This window comes from Mus caroli, chromosome 15 (genome assembly GCF_900094665.2).
Source record: "Mus caroli chromosome 15, CAROLI_EIJ_v1.1, whole genome shotgun sequence".
NCBI lineage: Eukaryota > Metazoa > Chordata > Mammalia > Rodentia > Muridae > Mus > Mus caroli.
In genome coordinates this window covers 33,785,400-33,795,900 of record NC_034584.1, presented here as the reverse complement: position 1 = coordinate 33,795,900, position 10,501 = coordinate 33,785,400, and the positions used below count along the sequence as shown (strand labels likewise).

The window sequence follows — 10,501 nt, the reverse complement described above, 5'->3', positions numbered from 1 at the left end:
AAAACATTATTGTAAAGTCATTTTTCTCATCCTCCCAGCCAATCGTTGGCCCACGTGAAGCCAGCTAGCTAGCTGCTGGCTGCTGTGGGGCAGGGCCTTGAGACACACACTTTCCCAGAGCTATAGTGGTACGAGAGGCTGCCAAAGAGCGAGCAGCTTTACAGCGAACTCATGAGAGGGCCGTGTTCACCTTTGCCCCATGAGCCTCCATATTTTTCCCACTAAGACTCGGGGTAGGTTTTCTGGCCTACAACAGATTGAGCTGCCTTCAGCCTCTTCTGCCTGAGAGGAAGGCCGAGGGCAGGCGGCCAAGGTCAAGGTGGTTTTCACCTCAAAACACAGTTTCAACATCCTATTGGAACCACTGTGGTACTAATAAAGAATTGTAAAGAATATGCATGTATTTAAAAAAAAACTATAACAAATAAAAACCTGATTAAGTGTATGTTCCTTGTTCAATACAGCAATTTATTTGGTTATTACAAAATATTAATAATTGACCTATTACATACCATCATTTTAAATAGATTGACAATCAATATTCCAAAGATAAGTTAAAAATTGCTTTTATACATGCTTTTGTATCTTCTATAAATTCATGCATGCATACATCCCAATTATTGTGTTTGAAAACAACCCCTATATGAGAAGTAAGTACATGTGAATTAGATCACCTGCTTATTCTTTTGAGTTTCCCCCTGTTTCAGCACAGATAATCTAGTTGTGTGCTGTAGATGGTGTTTTAAAATGCTGAACAATCAAACCTTAATTTGTATATTAATAGTCAATGTTATATCTCAGAGCTCGCAGTTACTTAAGATTGTTCGTCCCTCGGATGCTATTAATTCTCAAATTTGCAATTGCTTATGTGTATATAACTCATAGAAAAAATGCTGTCCTTTTAAGAAGGTGATTTTTAGACATTTAATAAATTGTTCTAGATTGCCTGGACATCTTAAAACAATGCCATGCTAAATTTATATCCCAGGCAGCCTATAGGTCGTACATATAAGATAGATTGGATATATAACCTCGTTCTTTGTGTATTCATAACAGTTATGGTTTAAGATAATATTTTAGTATTCTTGAAAATTGTGCATGTATAATTCTTTCCTCTTAGTGTCCTCAGTTACTACTTGTTTCCATATAATAGTGTTAATTCTTGAGAACCTTTACTTAATAAATTGCTGCAAATAAATACTCTTATTTCTAGTTAATAAATAAATTATGCACATGTAATAGCTTTTCAAGCTTTCTAGTTACAACTGCTCCTTAAGAGAAACAATTGAAAGTGCAATTAGTCACTGCCCTTGTTACATGAATACAGTCAAGTATTTGAGATGTTTTTTCAACAAGTTATTGATTCTAAGGACTAGATATTGTGAAACTTTAAAACTTTAACTTCTTAAAAGACAAAGAAGGGGGATATTATATCCCCATGCATATTATTTAGTGCATTCCCGTGCACACTATTTAAATCATACTTTTATTTTTGAATTTTGAAATTTAGATGTCAAAGAATTTAATAAATGCTTTATAGTATCTTAAAAGGATCTACTTATTGGCTTATGGTTTGATCCTAAACAGCTACCTTATTAGGGAAGGGAAAAACATAGGTTCTCTCCACAGAACGCTGCAGAAGCATGATGGTTAATTCGTGGGACAAGCTGGCAGGTGTGAGTTGACTCAGTGCCCTGATTGAAGTGACTAGGAAACTAAATTGGGTACATGTTTTAGACCCATCCTTGCTTGCCATTTTTCCAGTTTGGACTAGTTTCAAGCCTTTTAACTTTATGGCAAAAGAACATCAGAGACTGTATATTCTGACTTAGTGAGATTAGCCATTTAATAGAGTCATAATGATTTTTCTCTTTTCTTCAACTCAATTGGACTGGTCTAATATTTAGTCCAATATTAGAGATTCCTATTGTAGATAGCTAAAATTCTTAATTACCTAGCAAGTTAATTTAGAGCACAGCCTCTACTTCCAGAGAGTTTCTGGCCTTTTTAGACAAAACAGGGGCAGTTATATCCCCCAAAGTCACCAAAGGCACATCTTGCCTTTGCTTTATTCATTCTAAAGTTTTTGCAAACTGATATTAAAGGTCAGTCTGCAGCGGATCGCCATTGGCATCCAGTTACTTCTAATTTTTATGCCATGGTAAAATGGAAGGACCCACTAACTAATGATTGAAAGGGTCCAGATCCAGTTCTAATCTGGGGTAGGGGTTCAGTCTGTGTTTTTTCACAAAGAAAAAAAATAGAACAAGATGGCCCACTAGGAGGCCAGAGACTGACTTGAGCCTTGTTAATTTGCAACTGAATAAAGTACCTGGATTTCCCCAAAAGAAGCTTTGTACTGTTACTTTCTCATTGTCTGGATCTTGCTTTTCAAGCAGGTTAATCAATACCCTTCAGCCTGACTGCAGAGGGCATGCATACCTGCCCCCAAGAGCGTGCAGGTGACAGCTACTAATTTTCATTCTAAAGGCATTCCAGCAGATATTGTGGCTTCTGGTCTGATTTGAGATTAAGATTTGCTATTAGGGCTAGAAAGGTGGAAATTTCAGATATTAAAAGATTATGGTTTTTATTCTGATAAGATGGGCTTAGTCTCTTAGCTGGTCTCCAGTTTTCCATCCTTGCTATTATTGCAAGGTCCCCTTGGTTCCTCAGGCTGTGGAAATATTAGAGATGAAGAGGGTGGCCTCCAGCTCCTATTATAGCCTAAGAGCCACAAATTGTGGTGTTACTAGTGACATAATTCTTGTAGAGGCCTTGCTGAATCTGAGGTTGACAAATCTCCCTTGGGACCTGCACAGTACTCAGAACTGTGCATGCTGGTTCATGATAATACGAATACAGTATGGGCATCAGTGTGGGTACAGAATAAGCACTGCAGGGGAAGGTCCAACTTGACCATTTCTGAGTTCCCTGAGAGAAACACCTAGTTTGGATGGAGGTTGATATCTAGTTCCAGTTACACCCAAAAATATCTTTCTAAGGCTCTGCTTCCCCTTCCCAAAAGATACCAAGAGCCATGATTGTGGGTCGTGACAGCACCCACAGGAGGAATCGGGTCAATGCTCCCCCAGCCATGGTTAAGGCCCACTCATCCAAGGATAAAAAAATCATTTGATCACCTCAGTTAGTGTGGCCTTATTAAGCTTAATTCAAAGGGGGGAGAGAGGATGGAGACCATACCATGTAAAGGGCAAGACCTTCACAGCCTCCTACCCTAACAAGCCAAATGGCTTTGTGCTACGGAGCCAGTTGTCACCCCCTCCTCTCTGTTCCCTGCCTGTTATCCAAGGCTGTTGAGGAGAATCCACATCTTCTCCTTCAGTGTTATCTTACTATAGTGCCTTTCAAAATTGTATCCTGATACAGTTAGTCTTCACCAGTGTTCCAAAGCCCTAGAAAGACAGTGTAAGCTGACTACCTGGAATTCAGTAGGAATTCAACAAGGAAGTTACCTATTCGGTAACTAATTAGCATTATAAAAGACGGAGCCAACAGCTCCGGGCTAGTCTGCAAGATGTTTACTAGGACAGAAAAGACAGTCTTATCTAGATAGGGTTTACCATGAGAAAAGTTAGGAAATCCCACTGAGACAGGTTTCTTCACTGCCCTAAGAATTCAGGCAGAACTATAGAGCATAAATAAATTTTATGCCTCAGCCCAGCCTTTTCTTTTTTATATTAACAACAGGGAGGAGATGTAACCTCCCCCCTCAGCCTGAAATCTGGCTGATCAGGTTTGCTTGTTAGGGCTAGGAGAGCATCAGGGGTGGAGCCTGCCACCCTATCTGTCTGCCACTCCCACTGCTGCTACCTGCTGCCTAGCGGTTCACGTGGTCACCTGAAACTGGACTCCAAGGATGATTTGGCAGGAATGGGCCCCTCCTCCTTCTTCATAACCCAGTGTCTCAGAATAGTAAAATTGAGCCTTGATCAGACTGATGTCTTGGTTCCATTCTCTCTCGCGCCGCCTAGTTCCGTCTTCTTTTCCAGATTCCAAGATGCCTCCCAGGCTAGAACCCAGACATGTGGGCCGCTGACCAGCCTCAACAAAATATATCAATATCAATAGAGACCCTGAAAGCCAGAAAGACCAGGGCAGATGTGCTTCAGATTCTAAGAGATCACAAAAGCCAGTGCAGACTAATATACTCAGCAAAAGCTACAAACTCATGAAACCAAACAACTCTCTACTGAATAAAAAATGGCTCAAGAGAGAAGTTAAGAAAGAAATCAAAGACTTTCTAGAGTTGAATGAAAATGAATACATAGCATATCTAATCTCACAGAACACAAGGAAAGCAGTTCTAAGAAGCAAGTTCATAGTATGATGTGCCTACATTAAAAAAAAAAAAAGTAGAGAGACCTCATACTAGCAACTTAACAGCACACCTGAAAGCTGTAGAACAGAAAGAAGAAATCACACCCAAAAAGAATAGACAACAAGAAATAAACTCAGGGCTGAAATCAATAAATTAGAAAAAAAAAAGAAGTATAGAAAAACATCAGTGAAACAGAGTTGGTTCTTTGAGTAAATCAATAAGATTGACAAACTCTCATCCAAATTAACTAATAGGAGGAGAAAGAAGACCCAAATTAACAAATTTAGAAATGAAACAAGGAACATAATAACAGATATCAAGGAAATCCAGAGAATCATGATAAGGATATACTTTAAAACTCCATACTCCACCAAACTGGAAAATCTAAAAGAAATAGGTAATAGATACCACTTACCAAAAGTAAATAAAGATCTGATAAGCAATTTAAATAGACTAGTAAACACTAGTGAAATAGAAGCAGTCATTAAGTGCCCCTCGACCACAAAACAAGACAAAGAGACAAACAGAAAACAGGGCCGGATGATTTTAGTGCAATTTCTGCCAGATTTTCAAGGAAGAGTTAACTCCAATGCTCCTCAAATTATTCCACAAAATAGAAACAGAAGGGGCATTGCCTAATTCATTGTATAAGACCACAACTTACCTTTACATAAAGACCCAACAAAAAAGAATTATAGATCAATTTCCCTTATAAACATAGATGCAAAAATACACAATAAAATACTTGCAAACTGAATCCAGGAACAAATAAAAACTAACCAATATAATCAAGTAAGCTTCATCCCAAAATGCAGGAATAATTCAACATACATAAACTGACAAATATAATCCACCATATAAACAGACTGAAAGACAAAAACCATAGGATCATCTCATTAGATGTAGAAAAAGACTTTGGAAAAAAAAACCTAAAACTCCTTCATGATAAAAGTTTTGAAGAGATTAGTGGTACAAGGGAGGCCATTTTACTGTAAGCCCATAGACAATATAAGTTAAATGGAGAGAAACTCTAAGCAATTCCACTAAAATCGGGAACAAGACAAGGTTTTCTACTCTCTCCTTATCTATTCACTACAGTACTTAAGTTTTTAGCTTCAGCAATAAGAGAGCTGACAGGATCAAGGGCATACAAACTGGGAAGGAAGAAGGCAACGTGTCTTTATTTGCAGACGCTTCGGTATTATACGTAAGTGATCAGAAAAATTCCATCATGGAACTCCTACAGATGATAAACACTTCCAGCCAAATAGCTGGATACAAAATTAACTCACAAAAATAAGTAGCCTTACTACATAAAAATGACAAACAGTCTGAAAAAGAAATCAGGAAAACAACCCTTTTAACAACGACATCAAATAATAAAATATCTTGCAGTAACTCTAACCCAAGCAAGTGAAAGACTTGTATGACAAAAAAGATTGAAGAAAGAAATTGAAGATGATATCAGAAGATGGAAAGATCTCCTATGCTCGCTGATCAGTAGAATTAATATAGCAAAAATTATCGTTTTTGAGAGGCCAAACCAACTCCATCTTGGGACTGGCCTCTGTTTAAAAAAAAAAAAAGAGCCTGAGAACATGATCTGAAGCTGAACCCAAGCTGCACCCAAGTTCCAGGAAGAACCACATAGTTTGTCTCTGGCACATACTCCAGAGTTACTCCCTAGCTACTCTCTAGCAACAGCCAATCAAGGTCAGTCTGATAGCTCCATGTGTGCTTTCAGACCCTTTGTGATTGTTCATGGTTTTGTTTCAGAGCACCCACCTGTCGGCTTACAATAGTCATTCAACTAGATGCTTGCCAGGCTTTAAACCCCCTCACTTGCCTGCTATTTCCTATAAAACTTGTCCCACTAAGGCTTGGGGCTTCACGCTCCTGTCCTGTGTCAGTGTCAGCAACGAGCCCAAGCTCAAGCTTGAATAAAAAGACCTTTGTGCAGTTGCATCAGAATCAGTCGTCTGGGGTTTGTGAATGCTTCCTGAGCATTCTCAGGTCTCTGAGCAGGCACAACAATCTTACCAAAAGCACTCTACAAATTCAATGCAATCACCATCAAAATTCCAATACCATTCTGCAAATGCAACTTTTATTCACCAGATGTAATTGTCATTTCAGAGGCTTACTGTTGAATAAACTCATTCTTTCTAGCTCTTTCTAAGCTCTGGCTAGCTGGTTCAAGTCTTCTGTTCTGGCCCAAACTCCTTTCCGAGCTGACTGATTCAAACTGGCTTCTCTCAGCTTCTCACTGAACTGCCCTGCTTGGCCTCAAACTATCTCAGGCAATCTGTTCTAATCTTCTGGGTACTTCTCATTTTCTGGCTTGTTCTCTTTTTCACCTGCCACCTATCTCTGTGAAATTTTCCCAGTTAAGCTCTCCCTCCTGCCCCACTCCTCTCTCTCTTTCCTCCCACTGCTCTCTTAAGTCATCTCTCTTCTCTGTTCTCATGAAAGATGGGAGTAACTTACCTTTGACTCATTCTGTCATATCTTTCTTTGATCCATCACTTTGTCTGCCCCTCACTTAGATATCACTATCACACATGACTGCTCCCTTCTATAAACTAACCTTATTTCCACTGTTTGGGATTAAAGGTGTATACTAAGGACATGTCTGAATTCCAGCCAGATCATACTGTGATCCGGGGCATGTCTACATTCTAACTGGATCACATAAACCTAGAAGGTCTTTGGATGTGATCTCTTGCCAGAGCAGCCATGGTTTTGGATTAAAATTCCTTTACACAGTTCTTCACAGGACTTGAAAAATTAGTTTTCATCTTCATATGGAAACACACACACACACACACGCCCCCCCCCCAGCTAAAACAATCCTGAATAATGAAAGAACTGCTGGAGATATCACCATCTCCAATCTCTAATTGTACCACAAAGCTACAATAATAATACAGAATAATATTGCCACAAAATAGACATATTAATCAATGAAATAAAACTGAAGACCCAGAAACATAGTCCACACACACCTACAGGAAACTAATAAAGAAGCCAGAAATATATAACATAGGAAGAAGACTGTTGAGGCCCCGCCCCCCCCCAGCATAGTTGTAGTCATTTTGTTCCATGCCTGCCAGCTGTTTCATATTGTTGCTGTAATGTGCCTGCTAGTTATTGATGCAGAAACGTAACTTGACTCAGAGCAAGGTCATGCTGACTACATACCCTGTTATGTTTTGTGTGTCATGAGGTTGCTTCATCATAAGAAATTCCACAACTATAAGCTTCAGGTAGGACCCATCAACTTAAAGATCAATATGAACCGTTATGTCTAAAATTACTTGAATCAGGGCTGAGCACTGGGCAGCACATCCAGCACTATGTATGAGCTCATTGTGGTTTGTGCAGTTTTAGCCTTTACAAGCTGACATAGAAAAATGTCCAGGGTCATAGCCTCAGCCCTCAAGTTCTGAGCTATGGCCCTGATTGATCAGTCTTATGGCATGCATTCAATAAATCATCCCTGTCTGACTGAGATAAGTGTTTATGTGGTTTGTGGACTCCCCAAAAGACAATATCTTCAAAAATGGTGCTGGCTAACCTGGATAGCTGCACATAGAAGAATGCAAATAGATCGATACTTATCACCCTGCACAAAACTCAACTAAGAAATGTCTCAAAGACCTCAATGTAAGGCCAGATAAAACGAATATTATAAATGACAAAATGGGAAATAGTCTTGAACTCATTGGGACAGGAAAAAAAATCTTTCAGAACAGAACAGTAATAGCACAGGCACAGGGCTGGTTTGAGTAAGAATGTCCCCCACAAAAAAAGAAAGAGAAAAAGAATGTCCCCCACAGGCACATACATCTGAATGCTTACTCCTCAGGGAGAAGCACTGTTTGTGGAATAGAAGGATGAAGATGTGTGGCCTTGTGTCTTAGGGTTTCTATTGCTGTAAAGAGACACCATGACCAAGGCAACTCTTATAAAGGACAACATTTAATTGAGACTGGCTTATAGGTTCAGTCCATTATCATCATGGCAAGAAGCATGGCAGTGTCCAGGCAGGAATGGTGCTAGAGGAGCCAAGAGTTCTACATCTTGATTTGACTGCAGCCAGAAGAAACTGGTTCTTCTGCACTGGGCTACCCCCACAGTGATGCACTTCCTCCAACAAGGCCACACCTCCTAATAGCGCCATTTCCCATCTACAAAGCATATTCAAACCACTACACCTTGTTAGAGGAAATGAGGCCTTGTTGGAAAAAGTGTGTTACTGGGGTGGCCTTTGAGGTTTCAAAAGCCCACACCATGCCAAGCATCTTGCTCTTCCTCTCTCTGCCTACAGATCAGGATCTAGCTCCTAGCTACTGCTCCAGCAGCTGCCTGCACGCTGCATTGATCCCCACCATAGAGACAATGGACTAAATCTCTGAACCTGCAAGCACACCCCCATTAAATGCTGTCTTTTATAAGAGTGGCCTTGGTCATGGTGTCTCTCTCTCTCTCTCTTTTTATATAGTTTAATGTATTTTAATAGCAAACTTACAGGAACAGCACAGAAAACAGACAACATTAAAAACATGTACTTGTATGTAGGACAACTCAGAAAAGTATAGTGAATGGATGGAATCTACTGTGTGATAAAAATGCTACAAACACCATTTAGTTGCCGTCAATAAGAAATTTACTAATTTTTAAAAATTCCAAATGCTGGCATTGTCCAGAAAATTTTAACAGGTTTATTTATAATTGTTATAAAGTTGAACTGTTGAAATGTGTTCACTGAAAGATTTTGCTTGCATTAATGCTTTACATATTGCATTTATATTAAAAATTCACACACAAATAAACGTGGAGAAATGCCAATACCTGACTCTGTCCCCTATGTTTCCACTCGCAATCATATACTTAGGTACCTTTAACCCAATGGAAAAAATATCTAACATTCAGAACTACTGATAACAGGGAGAAGAGGAAAACATTTTTTTGAGAATGAAATATTTCCCCTCATAGTGGACTCTTAAGCACGTTTTCCGCGTATGCGGCTTGCTAGCTGGATATCTTTTGGCATAATTGTTAAGGTTTGGCATGGATAGTACACAGATTGGTATCTTCAAAAAGGCCAACCAGTTAGGCCTCACTTGCCTCCTGCAAAGCACCAATAGCTGCACTCTGGACGTACAAATCTGTTTTGAAGTCCTGAGCAATTTCTCGCACCAGACCCTGAAAGGGGAGCTTGCGGATCAGAAGTTCAGTGGACTTCTGATAGATAGCATCTGAGTTCATGGAGTGCCACAGTACCAGGCCTGTAATGATGAGATTTCTTCACCGTTCCAGTAGTGGGCACACTCTTGCGGGTGGCTTTTGTAGCCAGTTGTTTCCTGGGTGCTTTACCACTGGTGGATTTGCGGGCAGTCTGCTTTGTACAAGCCATGGTATGGACACCTCCTTACTTACCCTCCTTCTCCTTCGGCTGGAGCTCGGCAAGCAAGAGGCGGTGCTGGCGTTGGAGAGCCGGTCCTGGTGTCTCTCCAAAGCAGTAGAACAGAGACAAAGACTAAAAACAACAAATGGGATTTCATAAAACTGACAAGGGTATATAGCAAAGAATACCGCCATTCTGACAAAGCTGCAGGCTACGGAAAAAAAAAAAGAAAGAAAGAAAGACAAAGAGGGGGAGGGGAGGGGGAGGGAAGAGAGAAATTAGAGGGATAATAACCAAAATATATAAAGAACTCAAAAAAAATGGAACATAAGGAACCAACTCAATTAAAACATGGGGAACAGTTCTAAGCAGAGAATTTGCAAAAGAAGAAACTCGAATGATTGAGGAACACTTAAAGAAATGTTCAATATCCTTAGCCCCTGGGGAGAAGCAAATCAAAACTATCCTGAAATTTCATTTTACACCAGTCATAACCAAAATTTATAAAACAAGTGGCAGTTCATGCTAGCAAGGATGAGGAAGGAGTAAGAGAACGTTTTATCCGTTGTTAGCGAAACTGCAAACTTGCGTAGCTTCTATGGAAATTGGCATGGTGGTTCTTCGGGAAGTTATGAGCTGATTTACCTCAAGCTCCAGTTATGCCACTCTTGGGTGTACATCCAAAGGATGCTTCATCCTGTCACTGAGACACTTGCTCAACCATGTTCATTTCTGTTCTACTCAAAATA

The 10,501-nt window shown here is 39.8% G+C and overlaps 1 pseudogene; it reads right to left on the bottom strand.

The window, feature by feature from the left end:
- Positions 1–9,347: 9,347 nt before the first annotated feature.
- LOC110310322 lies at positions 9,348–9,834 on the bottom strand (annotated as a pseudogene).
- Between the last annotated feature and the right edge of the window lie 667 nt (positions 9,835–10,501).